This window comes from Sciurus vulgaris (genome assembly GCF_902686455.1).
Source record: "Sciurus vulgaris genome assembly, chromosome: 14".
Lineage (NCBI taxonomy): Eukaryota > Metazoa > Chordata > Mammalia > Rodentia > Sciuridae > Sciurus > Sciurus vulgaris.
In genome coordinates this window covers 38191533-38214008 of record NC_136475.1, presented here as the reverse complement: position 1 = coordinate 38214008, position 22476 = coordinate 38191533, and the positions used below count along the sequence as shown (strand labels likewise).

At 34.3% G+C, this 22476-nt stretch overlaps 1 pseudogene across 1 annotated transcript; it reads left to right on the top strand.

Moving 5' to 3' along the window:
- The first annotated feature begins 11758 nt into the window (after positions 1-11758).
- LOC306643774 (methylosome subunit pICln-like) lies at positions 11759-18819 on the top strand (annotated as a pseudogene). Its single transcript has 2 exons — positions 11759-12212; positions 18559-18819. The product of its transcript is annotated as a methylosome subunit pICln-like (transcript).
- The last annotated feature ends 3657 nt before the right edge of the window (positions 18820-22476 follow it).

Below are 22476 nucleotides of genomic sequence, written 5' to 3'. Positions count from 1 at the left end.
GGAAGTGGCTAGGTAGCAGCCTAATAACATTTTACATAAGCCATCTGGTTATAGAATATGATATGCATATTCCTGTTGAGGAATACAAACTAACCAAGAAAGATGAAGTTTTACTCCACATCAAAAAGAAAAATTCAACTTGAAAAATTTCTGTACTTGCCTCCAGTTACCCTTCCTAAGTCCTCTTTGAATTAGTCAACCACTATTGCTATAAAAAAGTGATATTTTTATAATAAGCATCAAACTCAATACTAATAACAACACCAGTAACAAGATGAAAACTTTTGCAATTAGAGGGTTGCCAATAATGGAGGAGAGCTTTTGTGTTTTGAAATAATATGGACATTCATGAAGTCCTGCTGTGTTATGGATTGGATATTTGTGTCACCCAGAAGCTCATTTGTGAGTCAATGGAAGAAGGTTTAGAGGTGAAAGTATTGGATTAGGAGAGCCTTAATCCAATCATTGAATTAATTCCCTGATAGGGGTTAACAGTGGTACTGAAGGCAGTTGGGGTGTGGACTGGAGGAGGAAAATCATTGGGGATGTGTTTTGGGGCTATATATTTTGTAAGCAGTGAGTGAACTCTGCTTCCTGTTGATGTCCAGAGCTACATTCCTCCACCATGATGTTCTACTTCATTTTAGGCCCCGAGGAATGGAGTTGGATCTCTAAAATCTGAAACCATTAGCCCCCAAATAAACTTTTCCTCCTTTAAAATTGTTCTTTTCAGGTCTCTTGGTCACAGCATTGTCAAAGCTTACTAAAACAGGCCTACAGGTTTTAGTTGACTTCCCACTCTGCTCCTGGTCTCCTAATACAGTCCCCTTTACTTTAATCAAGCAGCCCTTCATAAAATGGAACTTGCACATGAGAAACTACAGTTTCACATTTTAAAGGACATTGTGTCCTCTGCACTTTGTCATTGGTGATGTTGGTGATGGCGGTAGCAGCTATGCCATTTCAATGGACCATGGGGTTCACTTTTATCTTTCTTTTCTCCCCCAAGGAAGTCTCTTGAGGGGAAAAATGGACAAATATATTGATGCTAGGAAAACTTAAGACATGTTCTTAATATATACATACTTCCAGATTATTTTGCCTATTTCAAAAATTTACTTTGGACTGTTCCATAAAACTATTACCAGACATCTACTTCCAATGAGTCCCTGACCTAGGCTTTGTGGAAATAAATAAGAAAGACACAGGGTCCCAAAGGCAACCAAATGCACTTCCGTTGTTGAATAAGCATTGTGGATTACATGTATGCATGGGAGCTAAAAGAATGGAGAGGCATCCTGTAGGATTTGTGTGTGTGAGATATAAGCACGTGTGTGTCTTTGTGTATGTGTGTGGAAAGGATGTGTGTATGTGTGTCTAGGGAAATGTGAACATATGGATGCTTATTCATATATTTGTATATAGAAAGGCAGGCAGATTTAGGAAATTAAAGAGATATTAATTGAGCACCAAATTATAAAATTTCCATAATTATTACAGTTTGTGGTAGAATTTCAGAAAGTTACAATCTTCTTAAAATCATAGTTCTATAGATCTGAACCACAATTAGTTTTTTTTTTCTTTAAAACAAGTGTCATGAGTGTGCTTTGAAACTTGCTAAGATAATACACATATGAGTATTTTGCAAAGTGCAAAATAAGTCAAGGATATATTTTTAAAATTTCCTTCATCCTAAAGCACACATCCATCTTCTGTAATATGTAAATCAAATGCAATAAAACAAAGCAACTCAAGAAAAATTACTTTGGAACTCCCGGTGAACTTGGCCCTGCCCTTGCCTCTTGTTCACTTCCTGACAGACAGTTACTAACTCAAAGTAAGAATATTAAATTTGGACTTAGCAAGTTCTGATTTGAATTGAATATACAATAAATGTGTTGAAAAATATCTCTAGAATTCTGCAGTAATGTCTTAGAGGATCAGGATGTACTTCAACACAACACTATTCCAGAATGATTCAGGTGTTAAATTGTCTGAATTTGAATCCTATCCTCACACTTCCTAACTGCTGTGCAATCTACTTAATATTCCCTTAACTCATTTTTAATATCTGTGTTTGAGGAGTATAAGAATTAATTTGGAAAAGTTTTTAAAAGAATAAAAATTGAATACATTTCAGTCTTAATATTGTCTGATAAATTGTCAATTTTCATTAATATTTGGATTTATGTTCTTTATAAAGAGACTGTTTCTTATCACAGGTGACTATTCCTAGCCTGCCTACCTTCTGATCAATAACCTTTGAAGAGTAATATCAATATGAACTCAGGACCAATAATTCTTAAGTTATTAAGTCTTGATGAGGGGAAATGAGAACCTCGTTTCTGTTTTTGGCTTCTGTTTTCCTATACACATCAGTATAATGTGTCTGTGTGATGGCAGATGCACTTGGAGCTTCCTTGCATGAATTTTTTGGTTTGCTAAGATTGCTGCAGATTTTCTAAGTTGGCTGAATGTCTAATATTTTCATATGCAGCTAATTTTGTTCACCTCTCACCCAACTCTGCAATTTTAGCTTCACAACTTGTAGATGTGATAAATCTTTATGAAATTGATGGAGAAATTAGGAGGGTAGCCACAACTTAACATTGTGCCAAGCATGAGAGATTCAGAGAAAAAGAGGGCAAGTTGATTTTAAAAATAAATAAAATACTCTAAATAATGTTGAAGGAGGCAGAGTATTTAATGAGTTGCAAGAAAACAACCTGAAACAGGGAGAGGAGCAGAGCAAGTCTTCATGCATGGCATCATCTACCAAAGGGTCAGAAAAGACATCTTACCATCACCTTCCTTAGGAAGAGCCTCAACAATTTAACATGTCAGAGAGATTTTAATGACACACTGCTACAGTTTTAATTAATTTTTTCATCCATATGCAAACACTCAATTACAATTTTACCTCCTCCCCATATGCTCTAAGGTTTGCAAGTTACATTTCAATTTAATGCATTATTGCTGTGGTAGAATGTTGGGGAGTGTTTTTTGTTTACAGATGAGGTCAAAATGATAGAGTGTTTTTTATTAAAAGTATGAATTGCTTAGTAGGATAGGAAGCACACAAAACCTACTGGGTCATTGGTTCTCAATCAGGTGTGATTTTGCTCTGCCTTCCCTTGGGATATTTGGCAATGTCTAGAGATATTAATTTGTTGTTGTCACAACTGGGACAATGATACTGGCATCTACTGGGTAGAGTGCAGGGATGCTGCTGAAAATTGTTTTAATCGAAATTGCATAATCTAGCTGAGTTTGACTATAATAGTCTGAGATCTGAGTAGGACAGTAAGAAGACTTAAGAGTGTGTTTTTACCTATGTGAAAGAGATGCTTCCTATTAGAAATGAGGAAGAGAGAACAGAACACATTTTCTTATCAGCTGACAAGGAAATGAACATTTGGAAAACAACCATAAAAAAAGATAGAAATTTGGTTTTAAAATGGCCACCACTGCCTCTGATTGTAACCAAAAGTTTTAAGGAGGAATTGAGGATTTATAATATTCTTTCCTGTGGATGTATCTGTGGAGTTCTCATGCATGCTACGTACATGGACATGCTGAACTCCACACCAGCCCCTGGAATTTTTGATTAGTGATTTCTAGCAAACAATACATATGATTTTTCTAAATTTTAGATTTTTTAAATTTTTTTTCAGCATTTTAGAGCATTAACTTACCAGAAATAGAATAGGCAGTGTAAGGAGTTTCAGTTGAAGAGGGTCAGCAAAGAGACCTCCTCTGTCTTTCCTACTCACTATTGTTTTTGCTGTCAGCATTGTCTGTTGGTAAAAAGTAGATGAATAAAAGCTGACAGCAAATATGGAAACTTTCTATGAATGCAGAAAAGTTTTAACAAAAATGAACAGATATATGCTTGAAAAAATGCCTGGAAATATTAGATCAGGATGTTTATTTCTGATTCAAAAAATATATTTAGGCAAATACAAAGAAAATATTATTTTGACTCAGACAATTTACTATGAAGATAAGCAGACAAAAAGCCTGAGATTTGAAAATTAGTTCATTTGAGAGAATTCAGAAGGTCTGAGTTATGCCTACCCACTCTTTTATTCTGAGTAGGGCAGAACAAAAATCTCTCTCTTCTAGGGAAATGGGGAAAAGGGGTAAATACTTCCCAAATGCCCTCCAACATTTTATAATTTACAGAAGGATCAATTTACCCCCTGTGAAGGAGGAAATAATCAATTGTAGAAAGCAGTTTTTAGCTTGATGAGTTAATATTCCCAATTTCAACCACTGCTCCTTTGTATATCTTTCTGGCATTATGGGTTGGTAATTTGGCTTTGTGACTACAAATGCTAGAAGATTATTAAAATGGCTCAGATTGGTATGCTACTTAAATTATCTCTAAAGCCCCACTTTATATTATACCGTCTTCCCATCTTTACTCATTTTTGCTTATCTATATTATATAAATTTATATGACCACATTAAGTGGTGGAAATAATTCCAAGGTCACATTATCACGGGTACATAAACTTCCTCATTTGATCAAATTCAAATGAGAAAATAAATTTATCTATATTGTAAAGTGAAATCAAAAGTATAAAAAGAAATGTTCAATGTTTATCATACAAGTTTTCAGTCAGTGTAGTATATGCTTACTCAGATATTGGTGAAGTTCCTTCAAGTTTTCTTCCACGTGAATCAATCTAATTATTTTTAGCACCTGTGAAATGAATGGATTTCATATACCTTATTATTAAAAAGTCTAAATATCTAAAGGCACACAAGATTAGTATGTCATTGGTCCTAAGTTTCTATAATGACAGCCTTGTAGTGGTTATCCTTAGAAAAATGGCATTTAGTCTAATTTAACTTATGTTTTCATTGGTAAAGACCCTCAGTGAGTCTTCATGATACATGATATAAGAGTAGAGCAAGAAATCAGTTTTAAAAACTTCATAACTGGTTAAAATTTTAATAAATTGGGAGAGATTATTTACGTCCTTGCCAACATTTCTTGTTACTTTTATTCTTGATAATTGCCATTCTGACTAGAGTGAGATGAAAGCTTAAGGTAGTTTTAATTTGCATTTCTCTAATTGCTAGAGATGCTGAACATTTTTTCATAAATTTGTTTACCAATCCTATTTCTTCTTTTGTGAAGCATATGTTCAGTTCATTAGCCCATTTATTGATTGGGTTTTTATTTTTATTTTATTTTTTTTTTTTAGTTTTGTTTTGTTTGGTGTCACACTTTTTGAGTTCTTTATATATCTTAGAGATTAAAGTTCTATCTACAGTGCAGGTGGCAAAGATTTTCTCCCATTCTGTAGGCTCTCCACATTCTCGATTTGTTTCCTTTGCTGTGAAGATTTCTAGTCTGATACCATTCCATTTATTGGTCCTTGATTTTACTTCTTGCACTTTAGGAGTTTTATTCAGGAAGTTTATTCCTAAGCCAACATGATAGAGAGTTAGGCCTACACTTTCTTCTAGTAGGTTCAGGGTCTTTGTTCTAATGCCTGGGTTTTTGATGCACTTTGAGTTGAGTTTTGTTCAGGGTGAGAGATAGGGGTTTAGTTTCATTTCACTACATATGAATTTCCAGTTTTCTCAGCACCATTTGTTGAAGAGGCTATCTTTTCTCCAATGTATGTTATTGGCACCTTTGTCTACTACTATATTTATGTGGGTTTGTCTCCATGTCTTCTGTTCTGTACCATTGTTCTACATGTCTGTATTGGTGCCAATGCTATGCCATTTTTGTTACTACATCTCTGTAGTATAATTTAAGGTCTGGTAGGGTGATGCCCCCTGCTTCACTTTTCTCACTGAGGACTGCTTTAGCTATTCTGAGTTTCTTAATTTTCCAAATGAATTTCATGACTGCCTTTTCTATTTCTATTAAGAAATAAAATTCTATTGGAATTTTAATAGGAATTGCATTGAATCTGTTTAGCACTTTTGGTAGTATGGTGATTTTGACAATATTAATTCTGTCTATCCAAGAACATGAGAGAACTTTCCATCTTCTAAGTTTCTTTAGTATTCTGTAGTTTACATTGTAGAGGTCTTTCACCTCTTTTGTTAGATTGATTCCCAAGTAATTTTTTTGAGACAATTGTAAATGGGGTAGTTTTCTTAATTTCTCTTTAAGTAAATTCATTACTGATATATAAGAACACAATTGATTTATGTGTGTTAATATCATGCTACTTTGCTGAATTCATTCATGAGTTGTAGAATTTTTCTGGTGGAATTTTTTGGATCTTCTAATATAGAATCAGCAAATAGTAATAGTTTGAGTTCTTTTCCTATTCATATCTCTTTAATTTCTTTCTTTTGTCTAATTGCTCTAGCAAGATCTTCAAGGATTACATGGAATAGAAATAGTGAAAAAGGGCATCTTGGTCTTGCTCCAGCTTTTAGAAGGAATGTTTTCAATTTTTCTCCATTTAGAATGATGTTGCCCTTGGGTTTAATATATATAGCTTTACAATGTTGAGGTATGTTTCCATTATACCCACAGTTTTTCTAGTGTTTTGAACATGGATGAATGCTATATTTTGTCAACTGTCACAACTCTTAAAATGTCTATAATCAAAATGAAAGATAACAATATTTTTAAGAATATGGAGAAAAAGAAATCCTTTAATACTATTGGTGGAAATGTAATTTAAAAAACCATTATATAATACAATATAGAGAAGTTCCCCCAAATTAATAATGAATTGTACACTGAAAATTGCTAGTATACTAAATCATAAATGTTCTCATCACAAAAAATATGTGAGGTGTTGGATATGTTCATTGGTTTGATTTAAGCATATTGAAAGGGTGTGTGTGTGTGTCCATAAATATACATGGGGTGGACTACTGGTGAAAGGTATCACCATTGTTCATTTCCAATTTTTCTGCAGTACCAGCAAAGTGCAAATCAACCTCACAGTTAGTAGGATTGCAAGTTCATGAATTTTTTACAGTTAAGTGGAAGAGAAAAGGTCTATTTCAAATATTTTGGTTTTACAGTTGATGGAAAATGTATAGAAAATGAGTTAACATCACATTTTTTTTCCAGTTGTCTATTTGTATTTAACTAAAATAATTCCCATCAGAGATAGAACCATGCAGGGCATTTTATTATGAGGGTTAATGAATTTTCATTTTAAAAAATGGACATGAAAGGCAACAAAATAATAAGGAAGATTTAATGCAAGATAGAGGTTAGAACACCAAATATATATATATATTTTTTAATTCTTCTCTATCATCTGAGGGTAGGTAGGAATGCTAAAATGTTTTGGCAGAGGAATGCTCTGAGCTTTTCCCTGTTCCCTAGATGCTCTTTCACTTTGATTCCATATGTGCCTGTTGGTATATAATTTTGATAGTTTACAGATTCCTGAACAAAATAAACTGGTCCACACAAAGTTCAACATGGTGAGTTTTAGTCTCATAAATCCTCATAGGAACAAATATAAGCATCTGCTTTCAGATGAAGCTGAATCCCCAAAGATACCTTCCAGCAGGCTGTCTTCATGTGATTGGTAGAATATCAGCTTAGTTTTTTTTTCATTATTTAAAAATTTTTATTTACTGTTTTAAAGAATAACCTAAATTTATCTTGAAGTCTCACAAAATTGGTTTATGATTAGGTTGGCAAATAACTACGTTACCTTATTCAAGGTACTTGTGTTTTAGTTTGTTCACATGTAAGACTAATGAACTAATTACTACTATATTAAAACTTCCGTTTCTTGCATTTTTATAGCTAATGTATATGTATTAAGTAAAATGTTGTTATATTTTATTAAAATTCAGTATCACATCACTGAGAAATATTTTTCATTACAGAAATATCTATCCGAAGTGTTAATCAGTGGTATCACACAAACTTACCCTAAAGTTGTAGCTGATTGAAAAAAATAAGAAATAATATCTTTGCATAATGGAATGAAATATATTGAAAATATATTTATGAGTATTTGCTGAGTGTGGTGGCAAATGTCTGTAATCCCAGCTGTTCTGGAGGCTGAGGCAAGAAAATACCAAGTTCAAAGCCAGTTTTGGGAATTTAGTGAGACTCTAAGGAACTTAGCAAAACTCTGTCTCAAAATAAAAAATAAAAGGGCTAGATATGTATCTTAGTGGTAAAGTGCCCCTGGGATCAGTCCCTGTTTATAAAAAGAAAAAAAAAAATAATGGACAATATGCAGATGGATGGCTATAGTTTGTTTAAAATAATAAGTCTTTCTATATTTAAATACATTAATCCAAAAAAGTACATGCATAAAATAAAATGGATATTACCAAAGGAAAGAGAGTGTATAGAATAGATACAGAGAAAATATTTGCAAGATAGAGTTCTTAGGACACGCTTTGGTTTTTAGACTTAATATTCATTTAAGTAATTCACATAATTTTAAAGCTAAATTAACATCCATAAACAGTGAGCAATTTGATGGCAGTGGGCACTGGGGACATCAAGATGGGTTCCGTGGAGAAAAAGATGATTCTTGGATGGAGAAGAAAATATATAAGATAAACCCAGAACATCTTGAGGTGACTTCAAGAAACTATATCAAAGACTATTAGGATCATGTTAAATGACTCAGAAACTGCCTAAATAAATAACCAAATGACCACTGAAGCCAGGCATGGTACTCCGCCTGTAGTCCCAGAAGACTGAGGTGAGAGGATGACTTGAACCCAGGAGTTCAAAACTGAGCAACACAGTGAGCCCATATCTCTAAAACATATATAAAACAACAATAACAACAACAACAACAACAAAAAAAAAAAACAATAAATACATGGCCACTTGTCAAATATGGGACAATTTGACATCAGTAAGGAAAATGGCAAGAAAGATTTGAAATATATGAAATATGCTAAAATTCAGGAATTTATTATTATAATGACTACACACACAATCACACATACCACTGTATGATGCTAGCAAATTAAATCATTGTGGAAATGGCAAATAAACATTAAAAAACCCAAGATTTTAAAATGTATCTTCTATGGTTTAAGAATTAAAACATCTCAAAATCAGCCTTCACCCTTGTGACTGTCTAATACAGGAAACTTCAGTTTCTATCTGGATGGTAGGATGCTGTAGAGGGAAAAAAGAGCCAGAAGCCTCATGTCTGCTCAGGGAAGAAACTTCTCAGCTGGATTGGGTGTGGACAAACCTCTCTCCTGAGAAATCATAACAAGAAGCCATCCCAAGGGCAAATTTGTGGTCAGACACTTATAATATCCATGTCATTTTAAAAGCTCAGTTTACTTTTATTGTTATTGATTTGTTTATTTATTTTGTACCAGAGATGAAACCAGGGATGCTTAACCACTGAATGACACCTTCAGAACTTTTTATTACTTTTTTTTTTTTTTTTTGAGGCACGGTTGCTAAATTGCTGAGGCAAACTTTGAACTTGGGATCATTTTACTTCAGACTCCTGAATTCCTGGAATTATAGGTGTGTACCATTGCACCTAGCTTAAAAGCTCATTTTAATAAAATATGTCTCTGGATTAGTAAGATATGTTCCATAAATACACAAGTAGGTAAACAAATAAATAAACAAGTAGCTCTAGAGGATCTGCTTTCAAACTAGGCAATAACATATCCTAGAGAAATAAAAGTTTAAAAAATCTTAGCACTTTTAATCAAAATTTGAAAAACAAAAAACTAAAGTATGCATTGAAAAAGTTAAATAGGAAAAAATAAAATATCAGAATTGAAAGAGCTTGAAAAAGCTAAATAGGAAAAATAAAACACTAGACTTCAGATATTATAATTTTTTATTAAAGCATAGTAGTTGCAGGCTGGGGATATAGCTCAGTTGGTAGAGTGCTTGCCTTGCAAGCATAAGGCCCTGGATTCAAATCCCCAGCACCATAAAAAAAAAAAAAAAAAAAAAAAAAAAAAAAAACATAGTAGTTGAGTATGTTTAACATAATTTCAAAAATAAGAGTAATGAAGCTGGGCCCAGTGGTGTACCCCTGTAATCCCAGCAGCTCCGGAGGCTGAGGCAGGAAAATATGGAGTTCAAAGCCAGCCTCAGCAAAAGCAAGGTGCTAAGCAACTGAATAAAAGTCTGTCTCTAAATAAAATACAAAAAAGTTCTGGGAATATGGCTCAGTGGTCTAGTGCCCCAAAGTCAATTCCTGGTACCTCCGCCACCCCACAAAAATAAAAGAGTAACTGAAAATATGAGCAACAAGAGCATATAAAATCAAATCAAGCTGAAAAAAAAAAATCAAGTAAAACTAGTAAGAGTGAAAAAGACTAAAGTTCAATAGAGTTAAAGGCATTTTAGATAGATGTGAAGAAAGAATTAGCAAATTGGAAAACAGATTAGTAGAAAATATCCAGGAGACATTAAAATGCAGTAGGATTAAAAGAAAAAAGATTGAAGAAATCTTTCTTAAAGATTAATAGATCAGAGCTGGGGTTGTGGCTCAGTGGTAGAACACTTGCTTGAAATGTGTGAGGCATTGGGTTTGATTCTCAGCACCACATATAAATAAATAAAATAAACGTCCATCAACAACTAAAAAAAATAAAATGAAATAAAATAAATCAATAAATCAAACAGGAAAAAACAGATCAAGAATATAAAAGATTTGAAGAACAAAATGTATATTTTTGATCTAGTGGCTAAATATGTATGTTAATCTATTTCATTGGAGACTATCCATTTTTTTCATACTACATAAAATATTTATGAAAATTAATCACATGCTGGACCATAAAGCTAAGTGAGTTTTTAAGACTTTAACAGGCTACATTCACGGTTTGTTATAAAATTAAATTGGAAATAACATACAAACAGAATATAAAACTCTGAGTATTAGTAAGAAGATATTTCTAAGTAATTTTATCTCAAAAATAAAGGTAAAATTAACATGCATGTATACATCGAGAGATGCATTTATATTAAGCATAACATATAGCAAACTTTGCAGATGCAGGCAATTGTTATTTATATGACTACTTGTAATGTTAAGTGTCTAATGCTTGAAGGACAGAAAAGTTTAAAATTGTTCAGTCAAGTTCAAGAATTTAGCAATAAAACATTAGGAGGAAAAAAAAAGAAACAGGAGATGTAAGTAAATAAGGATGACAATTCTAAAATAGAAATTTGTAATATAGAGTATAATTATGCAAAAAAATTTTTGAAAGCACAATAAAAAATTATAATTCTAGTAATAGCTTTTTAAATGAAGAAAGAACAATATATATTTTTTAATGAAAAGAGGAAAATAGACTGTCATATATTATTGTACTATCATAAGTATGCATCCAACATCATATTGTATACCTTTAATGTATATAACTTACTTAAAAACAAAACTAAAGAAATAAAAATATATTATGAACTTTTCATCATTGATCAATTTGAAAAATTAGATAAAACATTTAAATTATATCCCTTCACAAATAAAACTTGCCAAACATAACTCAAGAAATATGTTAAGCTAGAGAAGTCATGACCATTAAACAAATTGAATCAGTGATTACAAACATCCCCAAAAGAAAAAACAAGACTCAGATGACTTTAAGGATGAATTAAATCTTTTACAACATTAAAAAATAAAAATAGTAAGAGAACATCTCCTAACTTATTTTATGCAGTAAACATTAGTCAATACAAAGACTATACAAAAATGAGGATTGAAAGTCAATCTTTGGGGCATGTTACAGTGAACGGGGATTGCTGTAGCTCAGCTTCCTGAGAACTTGTTCAATGCTCCCTGGCACAATGAGCTTCCTAAAGAGTTTCCCGCTGCTGGGGCAGAATGAGGGGCTTGGGCAACAGCAGCCTGATACAGAGGCTGTGCTGAATGGGAAAGACCTGGGTACCAGCACTCTTTACATCACAGAGAGGGGCCTGTCTTGGCTAGATGGTTCTGGATTAAGATTCTCACTAGAATACCCCACCATTAGTTTACATGCGGTGTCCAGGATCTAAATGCCTATCCTCGAGAGTATTTGTATGTTATGGTGAATGCCAAGTTTGGAGCAGAATCAAAAGAATCTCTTGATGAAGAGGAGGAAGACAGTGATGATGATGTCAAACCGATTACTGAATTTAGATTTGTGCCTCCTGATAAATCAGCATTGGGGGCACTGTTCACAGCAACGTGTGAATGCCAGGCTCTGCACCTGATCCTGAGGATGAAGACTCAGATGATTATGATGCAGAAGAACATGATGTGGGGGATCCAAGATGGCAGACTAGAGGGTGACTGCATCTCCCGTAGCTCCAGAACTCAGGATACAAGAAGGGGAGATATTGAGACCCAGACCAACTCAGAACTGCTGGGTGAGTCTCTCCAAATGGGCAAAGCTCTGCACAGGCGACAGGCCTGGACGGTGGGCAGTTTCTTGTAGCAGGGCGGCGAGAGACGTCCCCAAGCAGCCAGGCTACTCCTTCCATGAACAGCCAATCTCCCTACCACAGCAGGCCCAGTTCACAGGCAGCTGCTTGGAGGAGGCCCGCCCAGTGAGAGGCTTTCCACAAACAGCCAGCCCCCAGTCATGGACCCAGCAGCAGGCCTGGTGTGCAGACAGCTTCTCCAACCAGGACAGGGAAATGAGAGACTTTCCCCAGCAGCCAGGCTCCATCCAGCGGCAGACCGAGTCCACAGGCAGCTGCATGGAGCAGGCCCGCCCAGTGAGAGGCTTTCCACATACAGCCAGCCACCACCCCTGGACCCAGCAGAGACTTTCTTCAGGAGCACGGCATTATCAAGTCCCTCCAAGACTTTAGGCTACAGAAGGGTAGGAGGTGATGTACTGGAAATCTACAGGGACACTATAAGCCAATGGAGGAAATCTGCAATATATCAGAGTCCCACTGATATCTGACCAATATGAGAAAACAAGGGAAGAAAATGTCCCAAAGAAACCTAGACGCTATATCAATAAAACCAAAAGACAGCATGGCAGAAAAAAATGTCAGAAAGGGAGTTCAGAATGTATATTATTAAAACAATCAGAGAAGCAAACAAGGAGGTGAAAGATCAAATGCAGGCATTGAAGGATGAGATGAAAGAGCAAATGCAGGCATTAAATGATTGCACCAATCAACAGTTAAAAAAGCAAATATGGGAAGCAAGAGATCATTTCAATAGTTAGAGATACTGAAAAAAACAAACAAACAAACAAACAAACAAACAGAAATCCCTGAAATGAAGGAAACAATAAACCAAATTAAAAACACCATAGAAAGCATAATCAATAGGATACAACACCTGGAAGACAGAACCTCAGACATTGAAGAAAAAATATTTAATCTTGAAAACAAAGTTGACCAAACAGAGAAGATGGTAAGAAATCATGAACACAATCTCCAAGAATTATGGGGTATCATGAAAAGGCCAAATTTAAGAATTATTGGGATTGAGGAAGGCTTAGAGAAACAAACCAAAGGAATGAACAATCTATTCAATGAAATAATATCAGAAAATTTCCCAAATCTGAAGAATGAAATGGAAAATCAAGTACAAGAGGCTTATAAGACCCAAAATATACAAAATTACAACAGACCCACACCAAAGCACATTATTATGAAAATAACTAATATACAAAATAAAGACAGAATTTTAAAGTCTGCGAGAGAAAAAAATCAAATTACATTCAGGGGGAAACTAATACAGATATCAGCAGATTTTTCAATCCAGACCCTAAAAGCTAGAAGGATCAGGAACAACATTTTTCAAGCTCTGAAAGAAAACAGATGCCAACCAAGAATCTTATACGCAGCAAAACTTACCATCAGATTTGAAGACAAAATAAAATCATTCCATGATAAAAACTAAAAGAATTTACAAAAAGGAAGCTGGCATTACAGAACAATCTCAGCAAAATATTCCATGAGAAAGAGATGAAAAACAATGATGCAAATCAGCAAAGGGAAGAAGAAGCCTAAAGGAATATCCAAATAAAGGAGAAACCAAGTCATGTCAAAAAACAAAAATGAGCCAAATGACTGGGAATACAAATCATATCTCAATAATAACCCTGAATGTTAATGGCCTGAACTCATCAATCAAAAGACATAGACTGGCAGATTGGATTAAAGAGAAAGATCCAACAATTTGCTGCCTACAAGAGACTCATCTCATAGAAAGAGATACCCACAGACTAAAGGTGAAAGTATGGGAAAAAACATACCATGCACATGGACACAGTAAAAAAGCCAGAGTATCCATCCTCATTTCAGATAATGTGGACTTCAAGCCAAACTTAGTCAGCAAGGATAAAGAAAGACATTACATACTGCTTAAGGGAAGCATCAAATAGACTACAATGCAATAATACTAGGTGATTTTAACACACTTCTCTCACCACTAGACAGATCCTTAAAACAAAAATTGAGCAAAGAAACCATAGATCTCAATAACACAATCAATAATTTAGACTTAATGGACATTTATAGAATATACCATCCAACAAAAAGTGAACACACTTTCTTCTAAGGAGCACATGGATCCTTCTCTAAAATAGACCATATTTTATGCCATAAAGATAATGTTAGCAAATACAAGAAGACAGAGATACTACTTTGTATTCTTTCAGATCATAATGGATTGAATTAGAAATAAATGACAGAGTAAAAACAGAAACTACTCCAACACCTGGAGACTAAATAATACACTATTATATGATGAGTGGATAAACAAAGACATCAAGAGGGAAATAAAAAAATTCTTAGAAGTAAACGAGAACAAAGACACATCATATCAAAAACTCTGGGACACTATGAAAGCAGTACTTACAAGAAAATTTATTTCATGGAGCACATTCAATAAAAGAAGAAAAAAAATCAACAAGTAAACAACCTAACACTACAGCTCAAAGTCCTAGAAAAAGAAGAACAGAGCAACACCAAAAGTAGAAGACAGTAAATAGTTAAAATCAGAGCTGAAATCAATGAAATTGAAACAAAAGAAACAATAGAAAAAATTAGCAAAATAAATAGTTGGTTCTTTGAAAAAATAAACAAAATTGATAAACCCTTAGCCACACTAACAAAGAGAAGGAGAGAGAAAACTCAAACTACTAAAACTCAGAATGAACAAGGAAATATCACTACAGACTTGAGTGAAATACAAAACATAATTAGAAGCTATTTTGAAAATCCATACTCCAACAAAACAGAAAATCTCAAAGACATCAACAGGTTTCTAAAGACATATGAATTACCTAAAGTGAACCAGGAAGACATACACAATTTAAATAGATCAATTTAAGCAATGAAATAGAAGAAGTCATCAAAAACCAAACAACAAAAAAAGTCTGGGACCAGATGGGTTCTCAGCCGAGTTCTACAAAACCTTTAAAGAAGACCTCATTCCAATACTCCTCAAAGTATTCCTTGAAATAGAAGAGGAGGAAACCCTCCCAAACTCATTCAATGAAACCAAAATCACCAATATCACCCTGATACCTAAACCAGATAGAGACATATCCAGGAAAGAAAATTTCAGACCAATATCCTTAATGAACATTGACGCAAAAATTCTCAATAAAATTTTAGCAAATCGCATGCAAACATATATTAAAAAGCTAATGCACCACGATCAAGTGGATTTTATCCCAGGGATGCAAGGGTGGTTCAACATTCGGAAATCAATTAATGTAATTCAGTATATCAACAGACTTAAAGTCAAGAATCACATGATTATTTCAATAGATGCAGAAATCGCATTTGATTAAATACAGCATCCCTTCATGCTCAAAACACTAGAAAAAATAGGAATAGTGGAAGCATTCCTTAACATTGTAAAGGCCATCCATGCCAAACCCATGGCCAATATCATTCTAAATGGTGAAAAATTGAAAGCATTCCCTGTAAAAACTGGAACAAGGCAGGGATGCCCTCTTTCACCACTTCTATTCAACATCGTCCTTGAAACTCTAGCCAGAGCAATTAGACAGAACAAGGAAATTAACGGGATACAAATAGGAAAAGAAGAACTCAAACTATCCCTATTTGCTGATGACATGATTATATATTTAGAGGAACCAGGAAATTCCACCAGAAAACTTTCAGAACTCATAAGTGAATTCAGTAAAGTAGCAAGATATAAGATTAATGCTCATAAATCCAAGGCATTTTTATACATGTGATGAATCTTCAGAAAGAGAAGTTAGAAAAACTACCCCATTCACAATAGCCTCGAAGAAAATAAAATCCTTGGGAATCAATCTCACAAAAGAGGTGAAAGACCTCTACAATGAGAACTACAGACCACTAAAGAAAGAAATTAAAGAAAACCTTTGAAGATGGAAAGATCTCCCATGTTCTTGGATAGGCAGAATTAATATTGTCAAAATGGTCATCATACCAAAAGTTCTATATAGATTCAATGCAATTCCAATTAAAATCCCAATGACAAACCTTACAGAAATAGAGCAAGCAATTATGAAATTCATCTGGAAGAATAAGAAACCCAGAATAGCTAAAGCAAACCTTAACAGGAAGAGTGAAGCAGGGGGCTCCCAATACCAGAACTTCAACTATACTACAAAGCAATAGTGACAAAAATGGTATGGTATTGGTACCAAAATAGACAGGTAGGGCAAGGTTCAGTGTTGGGAGAAATCCTAGTTCTTGTCCCGCAGCATTTAATGTTTCAAGTACGTATACTTTCAGAGAGGAGCATTCCCCTGTGACCACCTACTAATGTAAACAACTGCCCCCAAATTTACCTACTGTTACCAAGGGAAACTGTATAGGGTCCTGGTGGTCTGATCCCCCGTGGCACATTTTGATTGGGTTAAAAGTCTATAAAATTTATGGTTTTTCCTGCAATAAACGAGTTTGCAGGTTGCTCGCCACAAGCCTGTATTTACCCAACCCCCCAGGGCCTGGGTTATGGCTCCTTCGGCTCTTACCTGCACCTGAGCTATCCTGACACACTCCCCTACAGTACAGAGTAGAGGACATGGACACAAACCCAAATAAATACAATTTTCTCATACTAAACAAAGGTGCCAAAAATATGCAATGGAGAAAAGATCGCCTCTTCAACAAATGGCACTGGGAAAATGGAAATCCATATGTAGCAGAATGAAACTAAACTCCTATCTCTCACCCTGCACAAAACTCAACTCAAAATGCATCAAGGACCTCGGAATCAGACCTAAAACCCTTCATCTTATAGAAGAAAAAGTCAGACCAAATCTTCATCATGTCGGCCGAGGATCAGACTTCCTTAACAGGACTCCCATAGCACAAGAAATAAAAGCAAGAATCAATAACTGGGATGGATTCAAAATAAAAAGCTTTCAGCAAAGGAAACTATCAGTAATGTGAAGAGAGAGCCTACAGAGTGGGAGATAACCTTTGCCACTCATACTTCAGATAGAGCACTAATTTCCAGAATATATAAAGAACTCAAAAACTCCACACCAAGAATACAAATAACCCAGTCAACGAATGGGCTAAGGAAATGAACAGACACTTCACAGAAGAAGATGTACAAGCAATCAAGAGATATATGAAAAAATGTTCACCATCTTTAGTAATAAGAGAAATGCAAATCAAAACTACACTAAGATTTCATCTCACCCCAATTAGAATGGTGATTATCAAGAATACAAGCAACAACAGGTGTTAGCGAGGATTTGGGGAAAAAGGTTCACTCACACATTACTGGTAGGGTTGCAAATTAGTGTAGCCACTCTGCAAAGCAGTTTGGAGATTTCTCAGAAAACTTGGAATGGAACCACCATTTGACCCAGCTATCCCACTCCTTGACCTATACCCAAAGGACTTAAAATCAGCATACTACAGAGATACAGCCACATCAATGTGGCTGCTCAATTCACAATAGCCAGATTGTGGAACTAACTTAAATGTCCTTCAATTGTTGAATGGATAAAGAAACTGTGGTATATATATATACAATGGAATATTACTCAGCCATAAAGAATAATAAAATTATGGCATTTGCAAGCAAATGGATGAAATTGGAGAATATCATGCAAAGTGAGATAAGTCAATCTCGAAAATCCAAAGGACGAATGATCTCACTGATAAGTGGATGGTGACAAACAATGGGGGTGGAGGGGGCAAGAATGGAGGAACGAGGGACTGTATAGAGGGAAAAGAGGGGTTGGAGGGGTCGGGGGGAAGGAAAAAATAACAGAATGAATCAAACACCATTAACCTATGTAAATGTATGATTACACAAATGTTATGCCTTTACTCCATGTACAGAGAAACAACATATATCCCATTTGTTTACAATAAAAATAAATAAAAAAAAAAAAAGGAATTAGGACCACCAGAGACCTTCTTTTTTTACTGATAAGGGTCTAAATATCAGACTTCTGTTTGGGTCACCAAAAACTTGTCCATCAATTTATGATGACTTTATTCACACACTATCAATAACCAGAAAGGCATATCTATTTAAACACCATGGAAGTCTGTTTATCTAAACACCAGCTAGTCTGCCTTTTGAAAACTGCTTCAAAACTTCTATGATTTTTGTCATGTGCCATTAAATTAAAAGATTTTGTTCACACACAAAAAAAAATAAAGAATATGATGTGGAAGCACATGAACAAGGACAGGGCGATATCCCTACATTTTACACTTATGAAGAAGGATTATTCCATTTAACAGCAGAAGGGCAAGCCACACTGGACAAATTGGAAGGAATGCTTTCTCAGTCTGTGAGCAGCCCATATAACATGGCTGGGGTCCAGACAGATGATTCAGTAAGCGATTACGAAGATGGCGTAGAGGTAGATACCACACCGACAGTTACTGGACAGTTTGAGGATGCAGATGCTGATCACTGAAAATGATTTATGCATAAATCTGCTTATAACTGTACAAGAGAACTTGGTGCCTCTTCCACTTTGGAGTGGGGTTGATGAAAGTCTTTCCTTCTGTAAAACTCAACGTTTTAATCAGTTCTTTCTCAAGACAAACTACTGAGTACATTGTCACCAGCAGAAGGAACTATGAACTTTATTAACAAAGATGAATTAATCCAACCAAGGGGGTACTTGTAGTTTATGATTTACCCCAAAACTTTGTGTCTAGGTACCCTTTGAGTAGGGCTATAGTTCCTGACATCGCTGTGTGAATCATCTGTACATTAGCTGACCTATGGTGACGATGCTTAGGAGCTTGGAGAGTAGGAAGAAAAGGCAAAGATCTCAGAAGAATCAGCCTTTGTTATTCTCCACAGAGACAAAAGTCTTTTAATGATTTGGGAGTCAAATTAATTAATTCAGGCCTCTGTAATAGCCTTTTGGGAAATATCTCACCTACAGAACCTGCCGCTGACACAAGTGTTTCTGGCTAGCTTCTGCTCCTTCTGACCTCTTTTACCAGTCTGCCCTGTTATAGTCTCTTAGGTTATATCATTTAATTTCTACCCTCTTAGGTTAGTTTTCTGTAACAGAACAAGTGAACAGAAATGAAGCCCTCCAAGTACTTCTAATGATAAATTGTTTTGTCTTTGTAATAGCTTAACAAATAAATCTACATTTTCTATATTAAAAAAGACAATCTTCCTAAAAAAAAATCCTAAAAAATATTCCATTTCAGAATCAACAATCAAAAATTAAAAGAAAACAAATGACCAAGTGAAGTTTAAGCCAAGAACACAATTTTGGTTTATCATGAGAAAACAGACTAATTCAACAAAGAGACAGATACAAGAAGACAGAAAGCATGATATAGGTGCAGAAATAAAGTATTTTCTAAAATTCAGCATCCAATGATATCAAAAGTTTCTGGTAAATAAAATATGAAGTAAACATGCCTAACTTGATAAAGGTTATCTGAAAAAAAAAAAATAACAAACAGCAGAAGTCATTTACTTAACACATTTTATTAAGAACTAGATCACTATAAATAAACAAGCCATTGTCATTAAACATTGCACTACAAATCCAATAAGATAAGGAAAACAATAAAGGTATAATAGCTGAAAGGAAGAAATATGACTGGCATGTTTTACAAATGGTATTGCTCCCATAGAAAAACACAATGTACAGATAAATGATTGGAATTGATAAGAGAGTTTAACTGATTTTCTAGTGCAAATTCAATAGTGCAATGTAAATTACATTCCTAAACATTTGGAAAATGCTGTTAGAATATGCCTGAAATAAAATCTGTCTCACATCTTATAATTCCTTAAGAATGTCTTCTTTGACAGAAGCTTCTGAACCATTTTTATTTCATCTACCAGAATAAACAATAAAAATGAAAAATTTGTGCCAGAAATGTTTTCCAATTTTGAGATTTTTGTTTTCTTATATAATGATTTACAGCTATAAATGTCCTCCTTATCTCTTCTTTTGCTGTATCTGACAAATTTTTAAATTTTGTTTTCATTATTTTTTTCTAATTATCCTTGTGATTTTTCCTTCAATCCAGTGATTGCTTAAGCATGTTTTGTTTGATTTCTATAAATGTATAAAGTCCATTCTATGTCTATTATTGATTTCTAATTTTATCCTTTTGTGTTCAGAGAATATATTTTGTATAATCTATATCTTTTTAAATATAATGAGATTAAATTTGTAGTTGAATCAGTTACCTACTCTGGAAAATATCCCATGTGCATTTGAGAAGAATGTGTGTGTTTTATTGCTGTTGGGAAAATTATTCTGTATGTGCTGTTTAAATTTGGTTGGTTTCTTATAGTTTTAAAATCCTTTTTCATTCTGTCTGGTGGCTTCATTCATTACTAATAGAGTCGCAAATGATAATTACAGAACTGTCTATTTCACCCTCTAAATCTATCAGTTCACATATTTTGTTGTTTAGTAAAAAAAATTATAATTTTTATAACTTCTTGCTATCCTAAGCTATAATATCCTTCTGTGCATCTTATAAACTCGTTTTTTCACTTAAAGTCTGTTTTGCGGATACCGGTACAGCTACTCCAGTTCTCTTCTAATTACCTTTTGCATCAATTCTTTTTCAATCATTTCACTTTCAATGTGGGTCTTGCATCTAAAGTGAGCAACTTATAAATAGTGCACAATGTGACCACATGTTTTTACATTCTTCCAATCAATGTCATTTGATTTAAAAGTTGAAAACATTTAAGTATCTACTGAAAAAAAAAAGAATTTCTTTCATTTGGTGATTTGTGCTCTATAAGTCTTTTTATACCTTCTGGGTCCCTTATTTCCTCTGTTTCTGTCTCCTTTTGTGTATAGTTGACTTTCGTTGTTTTTGTTGTTTTGTAGTTAAGTATTTGAACTTTTTTTCATATTCAATGGTTTATATTCTACTAATATTATCCTGGATGTTACCATGGTGATAATATTTAAGACCCTAAAGTTTTAGTGTTCTGTATTGAGTTTATACCAGTTTAAATAATCAATAACATGCAAAAATTGCTCCTTTATAGCTCTGTCCCCACCTCTTTTTCTTTGTGATGTCACAAAATTACTTGTTTACACATTGTAGACCCCAAACACAATAATTCTTTGAAATTCATGGGTCTTAATTTATATAAAAATCAAAATGTAGAGTTAAACTGAAGTTACAATAGAATTAACGTCTAGGCTAATTAAAAAAAAAAATTAGTCTCACATGCATAGATTTTCTTTCAGTCTCTATTTAGTCTCAATTTCCCCATGATGGAGTGTCTTTAGCTCAGACCAAGATAACAAAGTACCAAAGAGAGGGTACCTTCAACAACAGAAATCTATTTCTCATGGTTTTGGAAGATGGGAAGTCTGAAATTAAGATTCCAGGGTACGAGTATGGACTATTTTTCTAGTTGTCAGAAGATTACCTTCTTGCTGTATCCTCACACATCTGGGTGAAGGGTGGGTGAGAGCAAGAGAGATGGGAGGGGGATAAATTCAAAAGAGACACAGAATATGCTTTGTAGTCTCTTCTTAAAAGGACACTAATCTTATGACCTCACCTAAATCTAATTATTTACCAAAGGCTCTATTCTTGGAGGTTACAGTTTCAACATATAATTTTTTAAGGGGGCTGAGGGTGGGACACAAAGATTCAGTCCATTACTTGGGGATAATAAGATTACAATGCACGATATATAATATTATGAGGATTTGGTGAAGATTTAATGAGACCATACTTGTAAATTATTTAGCTTGGTGGCTAGACAGGTACATATACAGGTTATTTGATTAGTTTTCCTCTAATGAATATAAGCAGAAGCAGCAGTAGTTATGTGAGTGCTTTGTAATGACTTAATCATCATACACCTGTAAGTACTATGTAAGTATTATAAAACGTACATCTTTGTACTGTAAACTATTGACTTGTGATTTAGTAAAGGAAATAAACAGAAAGATATAATGAACCTAGCCATAGTTTACTCACAGACATGAAATTTTGACTATAAAAGGAAAAGTAAGTGCACTGCAGGAAACACCAGGAGCAAAACAAATTCCCAAGTGAGCTAAAAGCCTTAATTTTCTCAAGACATTTGCCACCTGCCACAAATTTAG